This window comes from Pelobates fuscus, chromosome 3 (genome assembly GCF_036172605.1).
Source record: "Pelobates fuscus isolate aPelFus1 chromosome 3, aPelFus1.pri, whole genome shotgun sequence".
Classification (NCBI taxonomy): Eukaryota; Metazoa; Chordata; class Amphibia; order Anura; family Pelobatidae; genus Pelobates; species Pelobates fuscus.
In genome coordinates this window covers 398756072-398774278 of record NC_086319.1, presented here as the reverse complement: position 1 = coordinate 398774278, position 18207 = coordinate 398756072, and the positions used below count along the sequence as shown (strand labels likewise).

The window sequence follows — 18207 nt, the reverse complement described above, 5'->3', positions numbered from 1 at the left end:
TGCTTAAAATGACCATTATTGTACAAGAAAAAAAATTCAAAAACAAAAAACCCAAAGTGATTGACAATTTCCGAGAGTCATTCATATCTGATCTATGTAGAGCATGATCCAGCACAAAATGTTGTTGATTCAGCAACAAGTGCAGTAACAGTCGTTGAAAATGTTAAATAGGAACGCAAAATTTGCTGAATAAAGTGTCGTAAAATCAGATTTTTTTGCGTTGGCCGGGAATCGAACCCGGGTCAACTGCTTGGAAGGCAGCTATGCTCACCACTATACCACCAACGCTTGATGCGTTTTGGTTTTACCGACACCACGAGCCATACGGTCACATTTTCAGACAAGCTTCCTGATCTCTCAAGAACGCTCGCCTAGTCTAAGTTCACATTTTGCTGTTTCAAACTTTGCAAGCACACTGTTTATTGGAATAAGATGAAAAAAAATCTATTGCAGAAATTTTAACTTGACTTGGGCACTTCCCAAAAATTGGGTTCTTCCAAACTGATACGGTTCAGATTTTCGAGAGACGTGCTTAAAATGACCATTATTGTACAAGAAAAAAAATTCAAAAACAAAAAACCCAAAGTGATTGACAATTTCCGAGAGTCATTCATATCTGATCTATGTAGAGCATGATCCAGTCTAAGTTCACATTTCGCTGTTTTAAACTTTGCAAGCACACTGTTTATTGGAATAAGATGAAAAAAAATCTATTGCAGAAATTTTAACTTGACTTGGGCACTTCCCAAAAATTGGGTTCTTCCAAACTGATACGGTTCAGATTTTCGAGAGACGTGCTTAACCCCTTAAGGACACATGACGTGTGTGACACGTCATGACTCCCTTTTATTTCAGAAGTTTGGTCCTTAAGGGGTTAAAATGACCATTATTGTACAAGAAAAAAAATTCAAAAACAAAAAACCCAAAGTGATTGACAATTTCCGAGAGTCATTCATATCTGATCTATGTAGAGCATGATCCAGCACAAAATGTTGTTGATTCAGCAACAAGTGCAGTAACAGTCATTGAAAATGTTAAATCGGAACGCAAAATTTGCTGACTAAAGTGTCGTAAAATCAGATTTTCTTGCGTTGGCCGGGAATCGAACCCAGGTCAACTGCTTGGAAGGCAGCTATGCTCACCACTATACCACCAACGCTTGATGCGTTTTGGTTTTAGCGACACCACGAGCCATACGGTCACATTTTCAGACAAGCTTCCTGATCTCTCAAGAACGCTCGCCTAGTCTAAGTTCACATTTTGCTGTTTCAAACTTTGCAAGCACACTGTTTATTTGAATAAGATGAAAAAAAATCTATTGCAGAAATTTTAACTTGACTTGGGCACTTCCCAAAAATTGGGTTCTTCCAAACTGATACGGTTCAGATTTTCGAGAGACGTGCTTAAAATGACCATTATTGTACAAGAAAAAAAATTCAAAAACAAAAAACCCAAAGTGATTGACAATTTCCGAGAGTCATTCATATCTGATCTATGTAGAGCATGATCCAGCACAAAATGTTGTTGATTCAGCAACAAGTGCAGTAACAGTCGTTGAAAATGTTAAATAGGAACGCAAAATTTGCTGAATAAAGTGTCGTAAAATCAGATTTTTTTGCGTTGGCCGGGAATCGAACCCGGGTCAACTGCTTGGAAGGCAGCTATGCTCACCACTATACCACCAACGCTTGACGTGTTTTGGTTCTACCGACACCATGAGCCATACGGTCACATTTTCAGACAAGCTTCCTGATCTCTCAAGAACGCTCGCCTAGTCTAAGTTCACATTTTGCTGTTTCAAACTTTGCAAGCACACTGTTTATTGGAATAAGATGAAAAAAAATCTATTGCAGAAATTTTAACTTGACTTGGGCACTTCCCAAAAATTGGGTTCTTCCAAACTGATACGGTTCAGATTTTCGAGAGACGTGCTTAAAATGACCATTATTGTACAAGAAAAAAAATTCAAAAACAAAAAACCCAAAGTGATTGACAATTTCCGAGAGTCATTCATATCTGATCTATGTAGAGCATGATCCAGCACAAAATGTTGTTGATTCAGCAACAAGTGCAGTAACAGTCATTGAAAATGTTAAATAGGAACGCAAAATTTGCTGAATAAAGTGTCGTAAAATCAGATTTTTTTGCGTTGGCCGGGAATCGAACCCGGGTCAACTGCTTGGAAGGCAGCTATGCTCACCACTATACCACCAACTCTTGATGCATTTTGGTTTTACCGACACCACGAGCCATATGGTCACATTTTCAGACAAGCTTCCTGATCTCTCAAGAACGCTCGCCTAGTCTAAGTTCACATTTTGCTGTTTCAAACTTTGCAAGCACACTGTTTATTGGAATAAGATGAAAAAAAATCTATTGCAGAAATTTTAACTTGACTTGGGCACTTCCCAAAAATTGGGTTCTTCCAAACTGATACGGTTCAGATTTTCGAGAGACGTGCTTAAAATGACCATTATTGTGCAAGAAAAAAAATTCAAAAACAAAAAACCCAAAGTGATTGACAATTTCCGAGAGTCATTCATATCTGATCTATGTAGAGCATGATCCAGTCTAAGTTCACATTTCGCTGTTTCAAACTTTGCAAGCACACTGTTTATTGGAATAAGATGAAAAAAAATCTATTGCAGAAATTTTAACTTGACTTGGGCACTTCCCAAAAATTGGGTTCTTCCAAACTGATACGGTTCAGATTTTCGAGAGACGTGCTTAAAATGACCATTATTGTACAAGAAAAAAAATTCAAAAACAAAAAACCCAAAGTGATTGACAATTTCCGAGAGTCATTCATATCTGATCTATGTAGAGCATGATCCAGCACAAAATGTTGTTGATTCAGCAACAAGTGCAGTAACAGTCGTTGAAAATGTTAAATAGGAACGCAAAATTTGCTGAATAAAGTGTCGTAAAATCAGATTTTTTTGCGTTGGCCGGGAATCGAACCCGGGTCAACTGCTTGGAAGGCAGCTATGCTCACCACTATACCACCAACGCTTGACGTGTTTTGGTTCTACCGACACCATGAGCCATACGGTCACATTTTCAGACAAGCTTCCTGATCTCTCAAGAACGCTCGCCTAGTCTAAGTTCACATTTTGCTGTTTCAAACTTTGCAAGCACACTGTTTATTGGAATAAGATGAAAAAAAATCTATTGCAGAAATTTTAACTTGACTTGGGCACTTCCCAAAAATTGGGTTCTTCCAAACTGATACGGTTCAGATTTTCGAGAGACGTGCTTAAAATGACCATTATTGTACAAGAAAAAAAATTCAAAAACAAAAAACCCAAAGTGATTGACAATTTCCGAGAGTCATTCATATCTGATCTATGTAGAGCATGATCCAGCACAAAATGTTGTTGATTCAGCAACAAGTGCAGTAACAGTCATTGAAAATGTTAAATAGGAACGCAAAATTTGCTGAATAAAGTGTCGTAAAATCAGATTTTTTTGCGTTGGCCGGGAATCGAACCCGGGTCAACTGCTTGGAAGGCAGCTATGCTCACCACTATACCACCAACTCTTGATGCGTTTTGGTTTTACCGACACCACGAGCCATATGGTCACATTTTCAGACAAGCTTCCTGATCTCTCAAGAACGCTCGCCTAGTCTAAGTTCACATTTTGCTGTTTCAAACTTTGCAAGCACACTGTTTATTGGAATAAGATGAAAAAAAATCTATTGCAGAAATTTTAACTTGACTTGGGCACTTCCCAAAAATTGGGTTCTTCCAAACTGATACGGTTCAGATTTTCGAGAGACGTGCTTAAAATGACCATTATTGTGCAAGAAAAAAAATTCAAAAACAAAAAACCCAAAGTGATTGACAATTTCCGAGAGTCATTCATATCTGATCTATGTAGAGCATGATCCAGTCTAAGTTCACATTTCGCTGTTTCAAACTTTGCAAGCACACTGTTTATTGGAATAAGATGAAAAAAAATCTATTGCAGAAATTTTAACTTGACTTGGGCACTTCCCAAAAATTGGGTTCTTCCAAACTGATACGGTTCAGATTTTCGAGAGACGTGCTTAAAATGACCATTATTGTACAAGAAAAAAAATTCAAAAACAAAAAACCCAAAGTGATTGACAATTTCCGAGAGTCATTCATATCTGATCTATGTAGAGCATGATCCAGCACAAAATGTTGTTGATTCAGCAACAAGTGCAGTAACAGTCATTGAAAATGTTAAATAGGAACGCAAAATTTGCTGAATAAAGTGTTGTAAAATCAGATTTTTTTGCGTTGGCCGGGAATCGAACCCGGGTCAACTGCTTGGAAGGCAGCTATGCTCACCACTATACCACCAACGCTTGATGCGTTTTGGTTTTACCGACACCACGAGCCATACGGTCACATTTTCAGACAAGCTTCCTGATCTCTCAAGAACGCTCGCCTAGTCTAAGTTCACATTTTGCTGTTTCAAACTTTGCAAGCACACTGTTTATTGGAATAAGATGAAAAAAATCTATTAATGTGTTTTAGTTTTACCGACACCACGAGCCATACGGTCACATTTTCAGACAAGCTTCCTGATCTCTCAAGAACGCTCGCCTAGTCTAAGTTCACATTTCGCTGTTTCAAACTTTGCAAGCACACTGTTTATTGGAATAAGATGAAAAAAAATCTATTGCAGAAATTTTAACTTGACTTGGGCACTTCCCAAAAATTGGGTTTTTCCAAACTGATACGGTTCAGATTTTCGAGAGACGTGCTTAAAATGACCATTATTGTACAAGAAAAAAAATTCAAAAACAAAAAACCCAAAGTGATTGACAATTTCCGAGAGTCATTCATATCTGATCTATGTAGAGCATGATCCAGCACAAAATGTTGTTGATTCAGCAACAAGTGCAGTAACAGTCGTTGAAAATGTTAAATAGGAACGCAAAATTTGCTGAATAAAGTGTCGTAAAATCAGATTTTTTTTGCGTTGGCCGGGAATCGAACCCGGGTCAACTGCTTGGAAGGCAGCTATGCTCACCACTATACCACCAACGCTTGATGCGTTTTGGTTTTACCGACACCACGAGCCATACGGTCACATTTTCAGACAAGCTTCCTGATCTCTCAAGAACGCTCGCCTAGTCTAAGTTCACATTTTGCTGTTTCAAACTTTGCAAGCACACTGTTTATTGGAATAAGATGAAAAAAAATCTATTGCAGAAATTTTAACTTGACTTGGGCACTTCCCAAAAATTGGGTTCTTCCAAACTGATACGGTTCAGATTTTCGAGAGACGTGCTTAAAATGACCATTATTGTACAAGAAAAAAAATTCAAAAACAAAAAACCCAAAGTGATTGACAATTTCCGAGAGTCATTCATATCTGATCTATGTAGAGCATGATCCAGTCTAAGTTCACATTTCGCTGTTTCAAACTTTGCAAGCACACTGTTTATTGGAATAAGATGAAAAAAAATCTATTGCAGAAATTTTAACTTGACTTGGGCACTTCCCAAAAATTGGGTTCTTCCAAACTGATACGGTTCAGATTTTCAAGAGACGTGCTTAAAATGACCATTATTGTACAAGAAAAAAAATTCAAAAACAAAAAACCCAAAGTGATTGACAATTTCCGAGAGTCATTCATATCTGATCTATGTAGAGCATGATCCAGCACAAAATGTTGTTGATTCAGCAACAAGTGCAGTAACAGTCATTGAAAATGTTAAATCGGAACGCAAAATTTGCTGACTAAAGTGTCGTAAAATCAGATTTTCTTGCGTTGGCCGGGAATCGAACCCAGGTCAACTGCTTGGAAGGCAGCTATGCTCACCACTATACCACCAACTCTTGATGCGTTTTGGTTTTACCGACACCACGAGCCATATGGTCACATTTTCAGACAAGCTTCCTGATCTCTCAAGAACGCTCGCCTAGTCTAAGTTCACATTTTGCTGTTTCAAACTTTGCAAGCACACTGTTTATTGGAATAAGATGAAAAAAAATCTATTGCAGAAATTTTAACTTGACTTGGGCACTTCCCAAAAATTGGGTTCTTCCAAACTGATACGGTTCAGATTTTCGAGAGACGTGCTTAAAATGACCATTATTGTACAAGAAAAAAAATTCAAAAACAAAAAACCCAAAGTGATTGACAATTTCCGAGAGTCATTCATATCTGATCTATGTAGAGCATGATCCAGCACAAAATGTTGTTGATTCAGCAACAAGTGCAGTAACAATCGTTGAAAATGTTAAATAGGAACGCAAAATTTGCTGAATAAAGTGTCGTAAAATCAGATTTTTTTGCGTTGGCCGGGAATCGAACCCGGGTCAACTGCTTGGAAGGCAGCTATGCTCACCACTATACCACCAACGCTTGATGTGTTTTGGTTTTACCGACACCACGAGCCATACGGTCACATTTTCAGACAAGCTTCCTGATCTCTCAAGAACGCTCGCCTAGTCTAAGTTCACATTTTGCTGTTTCAAACTTTGCAAGCACACTGTTTATTGGAATAAGATGAAAAAAAATCTATTGCAGAAATTTTAACTTGACTTGGGCACTTCCCAAAAATTGGGTTCTTCCAAACTGATACGGTTCAGATTTTCGAGAGACGTGCTTAAAATGACCATTATTGTGCAAGAAAAAAAATTCAAAAACAAAAAACCCAAAGTGATTGACAATTTCCGAGAGTCATTCATATCTGATCTATGTAGAGCATGATCCAGTCTAAGTTCACATTTCGCTGTTTCAAACTTTGCAAGCACACTGTTTATTGGAATAAGATGAAAAAAAATCTATTGCAGAAATTTTAACTTGACTTGGGCACTTCCCAAAAATTGGGTTCTTCCAAACTGATACGGTTCAGATTTTCGAGAGACGTGCTTAAAATGACCATTATTGTACAAGAAAAAAAATTCAAAAACAAAAAACCCAAAGTGATTGACAATTTCCGAGAGTCATTCATATCTGATCTATGTAGAGCATGATCCAGCACAAAATGTTGTTGATTCAGCAACAAGTGCAGTAACAGTCATTGAAAATGTTAAATAGGAACGCAAAATTTGCTGAATAAAGTGTTGTAAAATCAGATTTTTTTGCGTTGGCCGGGAATCGAACCCGGGTCAACTGCTTGGAAGGCAGCTATGCTCACCACTATACCACCAACGCTTGATGCGTTTTGGTTTTACCGACACCACGAGCCATACGGTCACATTTTCAGACAAGCTTCCTGATCTCTCAAGAACGCTCGCCTAGTCTAAGTTCACATTTTGCTGTTTCAAACTTTGCAAGCACACTGTTTATTGGAATAAGATGAAAAAAATCTATTAATGTGTTTTAGTTTTACCGACACCACGAGCCATACGGTCACATTTTCAGACAAGCTTCCTGATCTCTCAAGAACGCTCGCCTAGTCTAAGTTCACATTTCGCTGTTTCAAACTTTGCAAGCACACTGTTTATTGGAATAAGATGAAAAAAAATCTATTGCAGAAATTTTAACTTGACTTGGGCACTTCCCAAAAATTGGGTTTTTCCAAACTGATACGGTTCAGATTTTCGAGAGACGTGCTTAAAATGACCATTATTGTACAAGAAAAAAAATTCAAAAACAAAAAACCCAAAGTGATTGACAATTTCCGAGAGTCATTCATATCTGATCTATGTAGAGCATGATCCAGCACAAAATGTTGTTGATTCAGCAACAAGTGCAGTAACAGTCGTTGAAAATGTTAAATAGGAACGCAAAATTTGCTGAATAAAGTGTCGTAAAATCAGATTTTTTTTGCGTTGGCCGGGAATCGAACCCGGGTCAACTGCTTGGAAGGCAGCTATGCTCACCACTATACCACCAACGCTTGATGCGTTTTGGTTTTACCGACACCACGAGCCATACGGTCACATTTTCAGACAAGCTTCCTGATCTCTCAAGAACGCTCGCCTAGTCTAAGTTCACATTTTGCTGTTTCAAACTTTGCAAGCACACTGTTTATTGGAATAAGATGAAAAAAAATCTATTGCAGAAATTTTAACTTGACTTGGGCACTTCCCAAAAATTGGGTTCTTCCAAACTGATACGGTTCAGATTTTCGAGAGACGTGCTTAAAATGACCATTATTGTACAAGAAAAAAAATTCAAAAACAAAAAACCCAAAGTGATTGACAATTTCCGAGAGTCATTCATATCTGATCTATGTAGAGCATGATCCAGTCTAAGTTCACATTTCGCTGTTTCAAACTTTGCAAGCACACTGTTTATTGGAATAAGATGAAAAAAAATCTATTGCAGAAATTTTAACTTGACTTGGGCACTTCCCAAAAATTGGGTTCTTCCAAACTGATACGGTTCAGATTTTCAAGAGACGTGCTTAAAATGACCATTATTGTACAAGAAAAAAAATTCAAAAACAAAAAACCCAAAGTGATTGACAATTTCCGAGAGTCATTCATATCTGATCTATGTAGAGCATGATCCAGCACAAAATGTTGTTGATTCAGCAACAAGTGCAGTAACAGTCATTGAAAATGTTAAATCGGAACGCAAAATTTGCTGACTAAAGTGTCGTAAAATCAGATTTTCTTGCGTTGGCCGGGAATCGAACCCAGGTCAACTGCTTGGAAGGCAGCTATGCTCACCACTATACCACCAACTCTTGATGCGTTTTGGTTTTACCGACACCACGAGCCATATGGTCACATTTTCAGACAAGCTTCCTGATCTCTCAAGAACGCTCGCCTAGTCTAAGTTCACATTTTGCTGTTTCAAACTTTGCAAGCACACTGTTTATTGGAATAAGATGAAAAAAAATCTATTGCAGAAATTTTAACTTGACTTGGGCACTTCCCAAAAATTGGGTTCTTCCAAACTGATACGGTTCAGATTTTCGAGAGACGTGCTTAAAATGACCATTATTGTACAAGAAAAAAAATTCAAAAACAAAAAACCCAAAGTGATTGACAATTTCCGAGAGTCATTCATATCTGATCTATGTAGAGCATGATCCAGCACAAAATGTTGTTGATTCAGCAACAAGTGCAGTAACAATCGTTGAAAATGTTAAATAGGAACGCAAAATTTGCTGAATAAAGTGTCGTAAAATCAGATTTTTTTGCGTTGGCCGGGAATCGAACCCGGGTCAACTGCTTGGAAGGCAGCTATGCTCACCACTATACCACCAACGCTTGATGTGTTTTGGTTTTACCGACACCACGAGCCATACGGTCACATTTTCAGACAAGCTTCCTGATCTCTCAAGAACGCTCGCCTAGTCTAAGTTCACATTTCGCTGTTTCAAACTTTGCAAGCACACTGTTTATTGGAATAAGATGAAAAAAAATCTATTGCAGAAATTTTAACTTGACTTGGGCACTTCCCAAAAATTGGGTTTTTCCAAACTGATACGGTTCAGATTTTCGAGAGACGTGCTTAAAATGACCATTATTGTACAAGAAAAAAAATTCAAAAACAAAAAACCCAAAGTGATTGACAATTTCCGAGAGTCATTCATATCTGATCTATGTAGAGCATGATCCAGCACAAAATGTTGTTGATTCAGCAACAAGTGCAGTAACAGTCGTTGAAAATGTTAAATAGGAACGCAAAATTTGCTGAATAAAGTGTCGTAAAATCAGATTTTTTTGCGTTGGCCGGGAATCGAACCCGGGTCAACTGCTTGGAAGGCAGCTATGCTCACCACTATACCACCAACGCTTGATGCGTTTTGGTTTTACCGACACCACGAGCCATACGGTCACATTTTCAGACAAGCTTCCTGATCTCTCAAGAACGCTCGCCTAGTCTAAGTTCACATTTTGCTGTTTCAAACTTTGCAAGCACACTGTTTATTGGAATAAGATGAAAAAAAATCTATTGCAGAAATTTTAACTTGACTTGGGCACTTCCCAAAAATTGGGTTCTTCCAAACTGATACGGTTCAGATTTTCGAGAGACGTGCTTAAAATGACCATTATTGTACAAGAAAAAAAATTCAAAAACAAAAAACCCAAAGTGATTGACAATTTCCGAGAGTCATTCATATCTGATCTATGTAGAGCATGATCCAGCACAAAATGTTGTTGATTCAGCAACAAGTGCAGTAACAATCGTTGAAAATGTTAAATAGGAACGCAAAATTTGCTGAATAAAGTGTCGTAAAATCAGATTTTTTTGCGTTGGCCGGGAATCGAACCCGGGTCAACTGCTTGGAAGGCAGCTATGCTCACCACTATACCACCAACGCTTGATGTGTTTTGGTTTTACCGACACCACGAGCCATACGGTCACATTTTCAGACAAGCTTCCTGATCTCTCAAGAACGCTCGCCTAGTCTAAGTTCACATTTTGCTGTTTCAAACTTTGCAAGCACACTGTTTATTGGAATAAGATGAAAAAAAATCTATTGCAGAAATTTTAACTTGACTTGGGCACTTCCCAAAAATTGGGTTCTTCCAAACTGATACGGTTCAGATTTTCGAGAGACGTGCTTAAAATGACCATTATTGTACAAGAAAAAAAATTCAAAAACAAAAAACCCAAAGTGATTGACAATTTCCGAGAGTCATTCATATCTGATCTATGTAGAGCATGATCCAGCACAAAATGTTGTTGATTCAGCAACAAGTGCAGTAACAATCGTTGAAAATGTTAAATAGGAACGCAAAATTTGCTGAATAAAGTGTCGTAAAATCAGATTTTTTTGCGTTGGCCGGGAATCGAACCCGGGTCAACTGCTTGGAAGGCAGCTATGCTCACCACTATACCACCAACGCTTGATGTGTTTTGGTTTTACCGACACCACGAGCCATACGGTCACATTTTCAGACAAGCTTCCTGATCTCTCAAGAACGCTCGCCTAGTCTAAGTTCACATTTCGCTGTTTCAAACTTTGCAAGCACACTGTTTATTGGAATAAGATGAAAAAAAATCTATTGCAGAAATTTTAACTTGACTTGGGCACTTCCCAAAAATTGGGTTTTTCCAAACTGATACGGTTCAGATTTTCGAGAGACGTGCTTAAAATGACCATTATTGTACAAGAAAAAAAATTCAAAAACAAAAAACCCAAAGTGATTGACAATTTCCGAGAGTCATTCATATCTGATCTATGTAGAGCATGATCCAGCACAAAATGTTGTTGATTCAGCAACAAGTGCAGTAACAGTCGTTGAAAATGTTAAATAGGAACGCAAAATTTGCTGAATAAAGTGTCGTAAAATCAGATTTTTTTGCGTTGGCCGGGAATCGAACCCGGGTCAACTGCTTGGAAGGCAGCTATGCTCACCACTATACCACCAACGCTTGATGCGTTTTGGTTTTACCGACACCACGAGCCATACGGTCACATTTTCAGACAAGCTTCCTGATCTCTCAAGAACGCTCGCCTAGTCTAAGTTCACATTTTGCTGTTTCAAACTTTGCAAGCACACTGTTTATTGGAATAAGATGAAAAAAAATCTATTGCAGAAATTTTAACTTGACTTGGGCACTTCCCAAAAATTGGGTTCTTCCAAACTGATACGGTTCAGATTTTCGAGAGACGTGCTTAAAATGACCATTATTGTACAAGAAAAAAAATTCAAAAACAAAAAACCCAAAGTGATTGACAATTTCCGAGAGTCATTCATATCTGATCTATGTAGAGCATGATCCAGCACAAAATGTTGTTGATTCAGCAACAAGTGCAGTAACAGTCATTGAAAATGTTAAATCGGAACGCAATATTTGCTGACTAAAGTGTCGTAAAATCAGAATTTTTGCGTTGGCCGGGAATCGAACCCGGGTCAACTGCTTGGAAGGCAGCTATGCTCACCACTATACCACCAACGCTTGATGCGTTTTGGTTTTACCGACACCACGAGCAATATGGTCACATTTTCAGACAAGCTTCCTGATCTCTCAAGAACGCTCGCCTAGTCTAAGTTCACATTTTGCTGTTTCAAACTTTGCAAGCACACTGTTTATTGGAATAAGATGAAAAAAAATCTATTGCAGAAATTTTAACTTGACTTGGGCACTTCCCAAAAATTGGGTTCTTCCAAACTGATACGGTTCAGATTTTCGAGAGACGTGCTTAAAATGACCATTATTGTACAAGAAAAAAAATTCAAAAACAAAAAACCCAAAGTGATTGACAATTTCCGAGAGTCATTCATATCTGATCTATGTAGAGCATGATCCAGCACAAAATGTTGTTGATTCAGCAACAAGTGCAGTAACAATCGTTGAAAATGTTAAATAGGAACGCAAAATTTGCTGAATAAAGTGTCGTAAAATCAGATTTTTTTGCGTTGGCCGGGAATCGAACCCGGGTCAACTGCTTGGAAGGCAGCTATGCTCACCACTATACCACCAACGCTTGATGTGTTTTGGTTTTACCGACACCACGAGCCATACGGTCACATTTTCAGACAAGCTTCCTGATCTCTCAAGAACGCTCGCCTAGTCTAAGTTCACATTTTGCTGTTTCAAACTTTGCAAGCACACTGTTTATTGGAATAAGATGAAAAAAAATCTATTGCAGAAATTTTAACTTGACTTGGGCACTTCCCAAAAATTGGGTTCTTCCAAACTGATACGGTTCAGATTTTCGAGAGACGTGCTTAAAATGACCATTATTGTACAAGAAAAAAAATTCAAAAACAAAAAACCCAAAGTGATTGACAATTTCCGAGAGTCATTCATATCTGATCTATGTAGAGCATGATCCAGCACAAAATGTTGTTGATTCAGCAACAAGTGCAGTAACAATCGTTGAAAATGTTAAATAGGAACGCAAAATTTGCTGAATAAAGTGTCGTAAAATCAGATTTTTTTGCGTTGGCCGGGAATCGAACCCGGGTCAACTGCTTGGAAGGCAGCTATGCTCACCACTATACCACCAACACTTGATGTGTTTTGGTTTTACCGACACCACGAGCCATATTGTCACATTTTCAGACAAGCTTCCTGATCTCTCAAGAACGCTCGCCTAGTCTAAGTTCACATTTTGCTGTTTCAAACTTTGCAAGCACACTGTTTATTGGAATAAGATGAAAAAAAATCTATTGCAGAAATTTTAACTTGACTTGGGCACTTCCCAAAAATTGGGTTCTTCCAAACTGATACGGTTCAGATTTTCGAGAGACGTGCTTAAAATGACCATTATTGTACAAGAAAAAAAATTCAAAAACAAAAAACCCAAAGTGATTGACAATTTCCGAGAGTCATTCATATCTGATCTATGTAGAGCATGATCCAGTCTAAGTTCACATTTCGCTGTTTCAAACTTTGCAAGCACACTGTTTATTGGAATAAGATGAAAAAAAATCTATTGCAGAAATTTTAACTTGACTTGGGCACTTCCCAAAAATTGGGTTCTTCCAAACTGATACGGTTCAGATTTTCGAGAGACGTGCTTAAAATGACCATTATTGTACAAGAAAAAAAATTCAAAAACAAAAAACCCAAATTGATTGACAATTTCCGAGAGTCATTCATATCTGATCTATGTAGAGCATGATCCAGCACAAAATGTTGTTGATTCAGCAACAAGTGCAGTAACAGTCATTGAAAATGTTAAATAGGAACGCAAAATTTGCTGAAAAAAGTGTCGTAAAATCAGATTTTTTTGCGTTGGCCGGGAATCGAACCCGGGTCAGCTGCTTGGAAGGCAGCTATGCTCACAACTATACCACCAACGCTTGATGCGTTTTGGTTTTACCGACACCACGAGCCATACGGTCACATTTTCAGACAAGCTTCCTGATCTCTCAAGAACGCTCGCCTAGTCTAAGTTCACATTTTGCTGTTTCAAACTTTGCAAGCACACTGTTTATTGGAATAAGATGAAAAAAAATCTATTGCAGAAATTTTAACTTGACTTGGGCACTTCCCAAAAATTGGGTTCTTCCAAACTGATACGGTTCAGATTTTCGAGAGACGTGCTTAAAATGACCATTATTGTACAAGAAAAAAAATTCAAAAACAAAAAACCCAAAGTGATTGACAATTTCCGAGAGTCATTCATATCTGATCTATGTAGAGCATGATCCAGTCTAAGTTCACATTTCGCTGTTTCAAACTTTGCAAGCACACTGTTTATTGGAATAAGATGAAAAAAAATCTATTGCAGAAATTTTAACTTGACTTGGGCACTTCCCAAAAATTGGGTTCTTCCAAACTGATACGGTTCAGATTTTCGAGAGACGTGCTTAAAATGACCATTATTGTACAAGAAAAAAAATTCAAAAACAAAAAACCCAAAGTGATTGACAATTTCCGAGAGTCATTCATATCTGATCTATGTAGAGCATGATCCAGCACAAAATGTTGTTGATTCAGCAACAAGTGCAGTAACAGTCATTGAAAATGTTAAATCGGAACGCAAAATTTGCTGACTAAAGTGTCGTAAGATCAGATTTTCTTGCGTTGGCCGGGAATCGAACCCGGGTCAACTGCTTGGAAGGCAGCTATGCTCACCACTATACCACCAACGCTTGATGCATTTTGGTTTTACCGACACCACGAGCCATACGGTCACATTTTCAGACAAGCTTCCTGATCTCTCAAGAACGCTCGCCTAGTCTAAGTTCACATTTTGCTGTTTCAAACTTTGCAAGCACACTGTTTATTGGAATAAGATGAAAAAAATCTATTGATGTGTTTTAGTTTTACCGACACCACGAGCCATACGGTCACATTTTCAGACAAGCTTCCTGATCTCTCAAGAACGCTCGCCTAGTCTAAGTTCACATTTTGCTGTTTCAAACTTTGCAAGCACACTGTTTATTGGAATAAGATGAAAAAAAATCTATTGCAGAAATTTTAACTTGACTTGGGCACTTCCCAAAAATTGGGTTCTTCCAAACTGATACGGTTCAGATTTTCGAGAGACGTGCTTAAAATGACCATTATTGTACAAGAAAAAAAATTCAAAAACAAAAAACCCAAAGTGATTGACAATTTCCGAGAGTCATTCATATCTGATCTATGTAGAGCATGATCCAGTCTAAGTTCACATTTCGCTGTTTCAAACTTTGCAAGCACACTGTTTATTGGAATAAGATGAAAAAAAATCTATTGCAGAAATTTTAACTTGACTTGGGCACTTCCCAAAAATTGGGTTCTTCCAAACTGATACGGTTCAGATTTTCGAGAGACGTGCTTAAAATGACCATTATTGTACAAGAAAAAAAATTCAAAAACAAAAAACCCAAAGTGATTGACAATTTCCGAGAGTCATTCATATCTGATCTATGTAGAGCATGATCCAGCACAAAATGTTGTTGATTCAGCAACAAGTGCAGTAACAGTCATTGAAAATGTTAAATCGGAACGCAAAATTTGCTGACTAAAGTGTCGTAAAATCAGATTTTCTTGCGTTGGCCGGGAATCGAACCCAGGTCAACTGCTTGGAAGGCAGCTATGCTCACCACTATACCACCAACGCTTGATGCGTTTTGGTTTTACCGACACCACGAGCCATATGGTCACATTTTCAGACAAGCTTCCTGATCTCTCAAGAACGCTCGCCTAGTCTAAGTTCACATTTTGCTGTTTCAAACTTTGCAAGCACACTGTTTATTGGAATAAGATGAAAAAAAATCTATTGCAGAAATTTTAACTTGACTTGGGCACTTCCCAAAAATTGGGTTCTTCCAAACTGATACGGTTCAGATTTTCGAGAGACGTGCTTAAAATGACCATTATTGTACAAGAAAAAAAATTCAAAAACAAAAAACCCAAAGTGATTGACAATTTCCGAGAGTCATTCATATCTGATCTATGTAGAGCATGATCCAGCACAAAATGTTGTTGATTCAGCAACAAGTGCAGTAACAGTCGTTGAAAATGTTAAATAGGAACGCAAAATTTGCTGAATAAAGTGTCGTAAAATCAGATTTTTTTGCGTTGGCCGGGAATCGAACCCGGGTCAACTGCTTGGAAGGCAGCTATGCTCACCACTATACCACCAACGCTTGATGCGTTTTGGTTTTACCGACACCACGAGCCATACGGTCACATTTTCAGACAAGCTTCCTGATCTCTCAAGAACGCTCGCCTAGTCTAAGTTCACATTTTGCTGTTTCAAACTTTGCAAGCACACTGTTTATTGGAATAAGATGAAAAAAATCTATTAATGTGTTTTAGTTTTACCGACACCACGAGCCATACGGTCACATTTTCAGACAAGCTTCCTGATCTCTCAAGAACGCTCGCCTAGTCTAAGTTCACATTTCGCTGTTTCAAACTTTGCAAGCACACTGTTTATTGGAATAAGATGAAAAAAAATCTATTGCAGAAATTTTAACTTGACTTGGGCACTTCCCAAAAATTGGGTTCTTCCAAACTGATACGGTTCAGATTTTCGAGAGACGTGCTTAAAATGACCATTATTGTACAAGAAAAAAAATTCAAAAACAAAAAACCCAAAGTGATTGACAATTTCCGAGAGTCATTCATATCTGATCTATGTAGAGCATGATCCAGCACAAAATGTTGTTGATTCAGCAACAAGTGCAGTAACAGTCGTTGAAAATGTTAAATAGGAACGCAAAATTTGCTGAATAAAGTGTCGTAAAATCAGATTTTTTTGCGTTGGCCGGGAATCGAACCCGGGTCAACTGCTTGGAAGGCAGCTATGCTCACCACTATACCACCAACGCTTGATGCGTTTTGGTTTTACCGACACCACGAGCCATACGGTCACATTTTCAGACAAGCTTCCTGATCTCTCAAGAACGCTCGCCTAGTCTAAGTTCACATTTTGCTGTTTCAAACTTTGCAAGCACACTGTTTATTGGAATAAGATGAAAAAAAATCTATTGCAGAAATTTTAACTTGACTTGGGCACTTCCCAAAAATTGGGTTCTTCCAAACTGATACGGTTCAGATTTTCGAGAGACGTGCTTAAAATGACCATTATTGTACAAGAAAAAATATTCAAAAACAAAAAACCCAAAGTGATTGACAATTTCCGAGAGTCATTCATATCTGATCTATGTAGAGCATGATCCAGTCTAAGTTCACATTTCGCTGTTTCAAACTTTGCAAGCACACTGTTTATTGGAATAAGATGAAAAAAAATCTATTGCAGAAATTTTAACTTGACTTGGGCACTTCCCAAAAATTGGGTTCTTCCAAACTGATACGGTTCAGATTTTCGAGAGACGTGCTTAAAATGACCATTATTGTACAAGAAAAAAAATTCAAAAACAAAAAACCCAAAGTGATTGACAATTTCCGAGAGTCATTCATATCTGATCTATGTAGAGCATGATCCAGCACAAAATGTTGTTGATTCAGCAACAAGTGCAGTAACAGTAATTGAAAATGTTAAATCGGAACGCAAAATTTGCTGACTAAAGTGTTGTAAAATCAGATTTTCTTGCGTTGGCCGGGAATCGAACCGAGGTCAACTGCTTGGAAGGCAGCTATGCTCACCACTATACCACCAACTCTTGATGCGTTTTGGTTTTACCGACACCACGAGCCATATGGTCACATTTTCAGACAAGCTTCCTGATCTCTCAAGAACGCTCGCCTAGTCTAAGTTCACATTTTGCTGTTTCAAACTTTGCAAGCACACTGTTTATTGGAATAAGATGAAAAAAAATCTATTGCAGAAATTTTAACTTGACTTGGGCACTTCCCAAAAATTGGGTTATTCCAAACTGATACGGTTCAGATTTTCGAGAGACGTGCTTAAAATGACCATTATTGTACAAGAAAAAAAATTCAAAAACAAAAAACCCAAAGTGATTGACAATTTCCGAGAGTCATTCATATCTGATCTATGTAGAGCATGATCCAGCACAAAATGTTGTTGATTCAGCAACAAGTGCAGTAACAATCGTTGAAAATGTTAAATAGGAACGCAAAATTTGCTGAATAAAGTGTCGTAAAATCAGATTTTTTTGCGTTGGCCGGGAATCGAACCCGGGTCAACTGCTTGGAAGGCAGCTATGCTCACCACTATACCACCAACGCTTGATGTGTTTTGGTTTTACCGACACCACGAGCCATACGGTCACATTTTCAGACAAGCTTCCTGATCTCTCAAGAACGCTCGCCTAGTCTAAGTTCACATTTTGCTGTTTCAAACTTTGCAAGCACACTGTTTATTGGAATAAGATGAAAAAAAATCTATTGCAGAAATTTTAACTTGACTTGGGCACTTCCCAAAAATTGGGTTCTTCCAAACTGATACGGTTCAGATTTTCGAGAGACGTTCTTAAAATGACCATTATTGTACAA

General features: G+C 38.0%; 19 non-coding genes across 19 annotated transcripts; all 19 read right to left on the bottom strand.

The window, feature by feature from the left end:
- Window positions 1–216: 216 nt before the first annotated feature.
- On the bottom strand, window positions 217–288 carry TRNAG-UCC (transfer RNA glycine (anticodon UCC)). The gene has a single exon. It is a non-coding gene; the product is annotated as a tRNA-Gly (tRNA).
- A 1328-nt stretch (window positions 289–1616) lies between these two features.
- Window positions 1617–1688, bottom strand: TRNAG-UCC (transfer RNA glycine (anticodon UCC)). The gene has a single exon. It is a non-coding gene; the product is annotated as a tRNA-Gly (tRNA).
- A 1252-nt stretch (window positions 1689–2940) lies between these two features.
- TRNAG-UCC (transfer RNA glycine (anticodon UCC)) lies at window positions 2941–3012 on the bottom strand. Its single transcript has one exon. It is a non-coding gene; the product is annotated as a tRNA-Gly (tRNA).
- A 1252-nt stretch (window positions 3013–4264) lies between these two features.
- Window positions 4265–4336, bottom strand: TRNAG-UCC (transfer RNA glycine (anticodon UCC)). Its single transcript has one exon. It is a non-coding gene; the product is annotated as a tRNA-Gly (tRNA).
- A 616-nt stretch (window positions 4337–4952) lies between these two features.
- Window positions 4953–5024, bottom strand: TRNAG-UCC (transfer RNA glycine (anticodon UCC)). Its single transcript has one exon. It is a non-coding gene; the product is annotated as a tRNA-Gly (tRNA).
- A 1252-nt stretch (window positions 5025–6276) lies between these two features.
- On the bottom strand, window positions 6277–6348 carry TRNAG-UCC (transfer RNA glycine (anticodon UCC)). The gene has a single exon. It is a non-coding gene; the product is annotated as a tRNA-Gly (tRNA).
- Window positions 6349–7071: 723 nt separating this feature from the next.
- On the bottom strand, window positions 7072–7143 carry TRNAG-UCC (transfer RNA glycine (anticodon UCC)). The gene has a single exon. It is a non-coding gene; the product is annotated as a tRNA-Gly (tRNA).
- A 616-nt stretch (window positions 7144–7759) lies between these two features.
- TRNAG-UCC (transfer RNA glycine (anticodon UCC)) lies at window positions 7760–7831 on the bottom strand. The gene has a single exon. It is a non-coding gene; the product is annotated as a tRNA-Gly (tRNA).
- Window positions 7832–9083: 1252 nt separating this feature from the next.
- On the bottom strand, window positions 9084–9155 carry TRNAG-UCC (transfer RNA glycine (anticodon UCC)). Its single transcript has one exon. It is a non-coding gene; the product is annotated as a tRNA-Gly (tRNA).
- Window positions 9156–9612: 457 nt separating this feature from the next.
- Window positions 9613–9684, bottom strand: TRNAG-UCC (transfer RNA glycine (anticodon UCC)). Its single transcript has one exon. It is a non-coding gene; the product is annotated as a tRNA-Gly (tRNA).
- A 457-nt stretch (window positions 9685–10141) lies between these two features.
- Window positions 10142–10213, bottom strand: TRNAG-UCC (transfer RNA glycine (anticodon UCC)). Its single transcript has one exon. It is a non-coding gene; the product is annotated as a tRNA-Gly (tRNA).
- A 457-nt stretch (window positions 10214–10670) lies between these two features.
- TRNAG-UCC (transfer RNA glycine (anticodon UCC)) lies at window positions 10671–10742 on the bottom strand. The gene has a single exon. It is a non-coding gene; the product is annotated as a tRNA-Gly (tRNA).
- A 457-nt stretch (window positions 10743–11199) lies between these two features.
- Window positions 11200–11271, bottom strand: TRNAG-UCC (transfer RNA glycine (anticodon UCC)). The gene has a single exon. It is a non-coding gene; the product is annotated as a tRNA-Gly (tRNA).
- Window positions 11272–11727: 456 nt separating this feature from the next.
- Window positions 11728–11799, bottom strand: TRNAG-UCC (transfer RNA glycine (anticodon UCC)). Its single transcript has one exon. It is a non-coding gene; the product is annotated as a tRNA-Gly (tRNA).
- A 457-nt stretch (window positions 11800–12256) lies between these two features.
- Window positions 12257–12328, bottom strand: TRNAG-UCC (transfer RNA glycine (anticodon UCC)). Its single transcript has one exon. It is a non-coding gene; the product is annotated as a tRNA-Gly (tRNA).
- A 2047-nt stretch (window positions 12329–14375) lies between these two features.
- On the bottom strand, window positions 14376–14447 carry TRNAG-UCC (transfer RNA glycine (anticodon UCC)). Its single transcript has one exon. It is a non-coding gene; the product is annotated as a tRNA-Gly (tRNA).
- Window positions 14448–15857: 1410 nt separating this feature from the next.
- TRNAG-UCC (transfer RNA glycine (anticodon UCC)) lies at window positions 15858–15929 on the bottom strand. Its single transcript has one exon. It is a non-coding gene; the product is annotated as a tRNA-Gly (tRNA).
- A 615-nt stretch (window positions 15930–16544) lies between these two features.
- On the bottom strand, window positions 16545–16616 carry TRNAG-UCC (transfer RNA glycine (anticodon UCC)). Its single transcript has one exon. It is a non-coding gene; the product is annotated as a tRNA-Gly (tRNA).
- A 1252-nt stretch (window positions 16617–17868) lies between these two features.
- Window positions 17869–17940, bottom strand: TRNAG-UCC (transfer RNA glycine (anticodon UCC)). Its single transcript has one exon. It is a non-coding gene; the product is annotated as a tRNA-Gly (tRNA).
- Window positions 17941–18207: the final 267 nt, after the last annotated feature.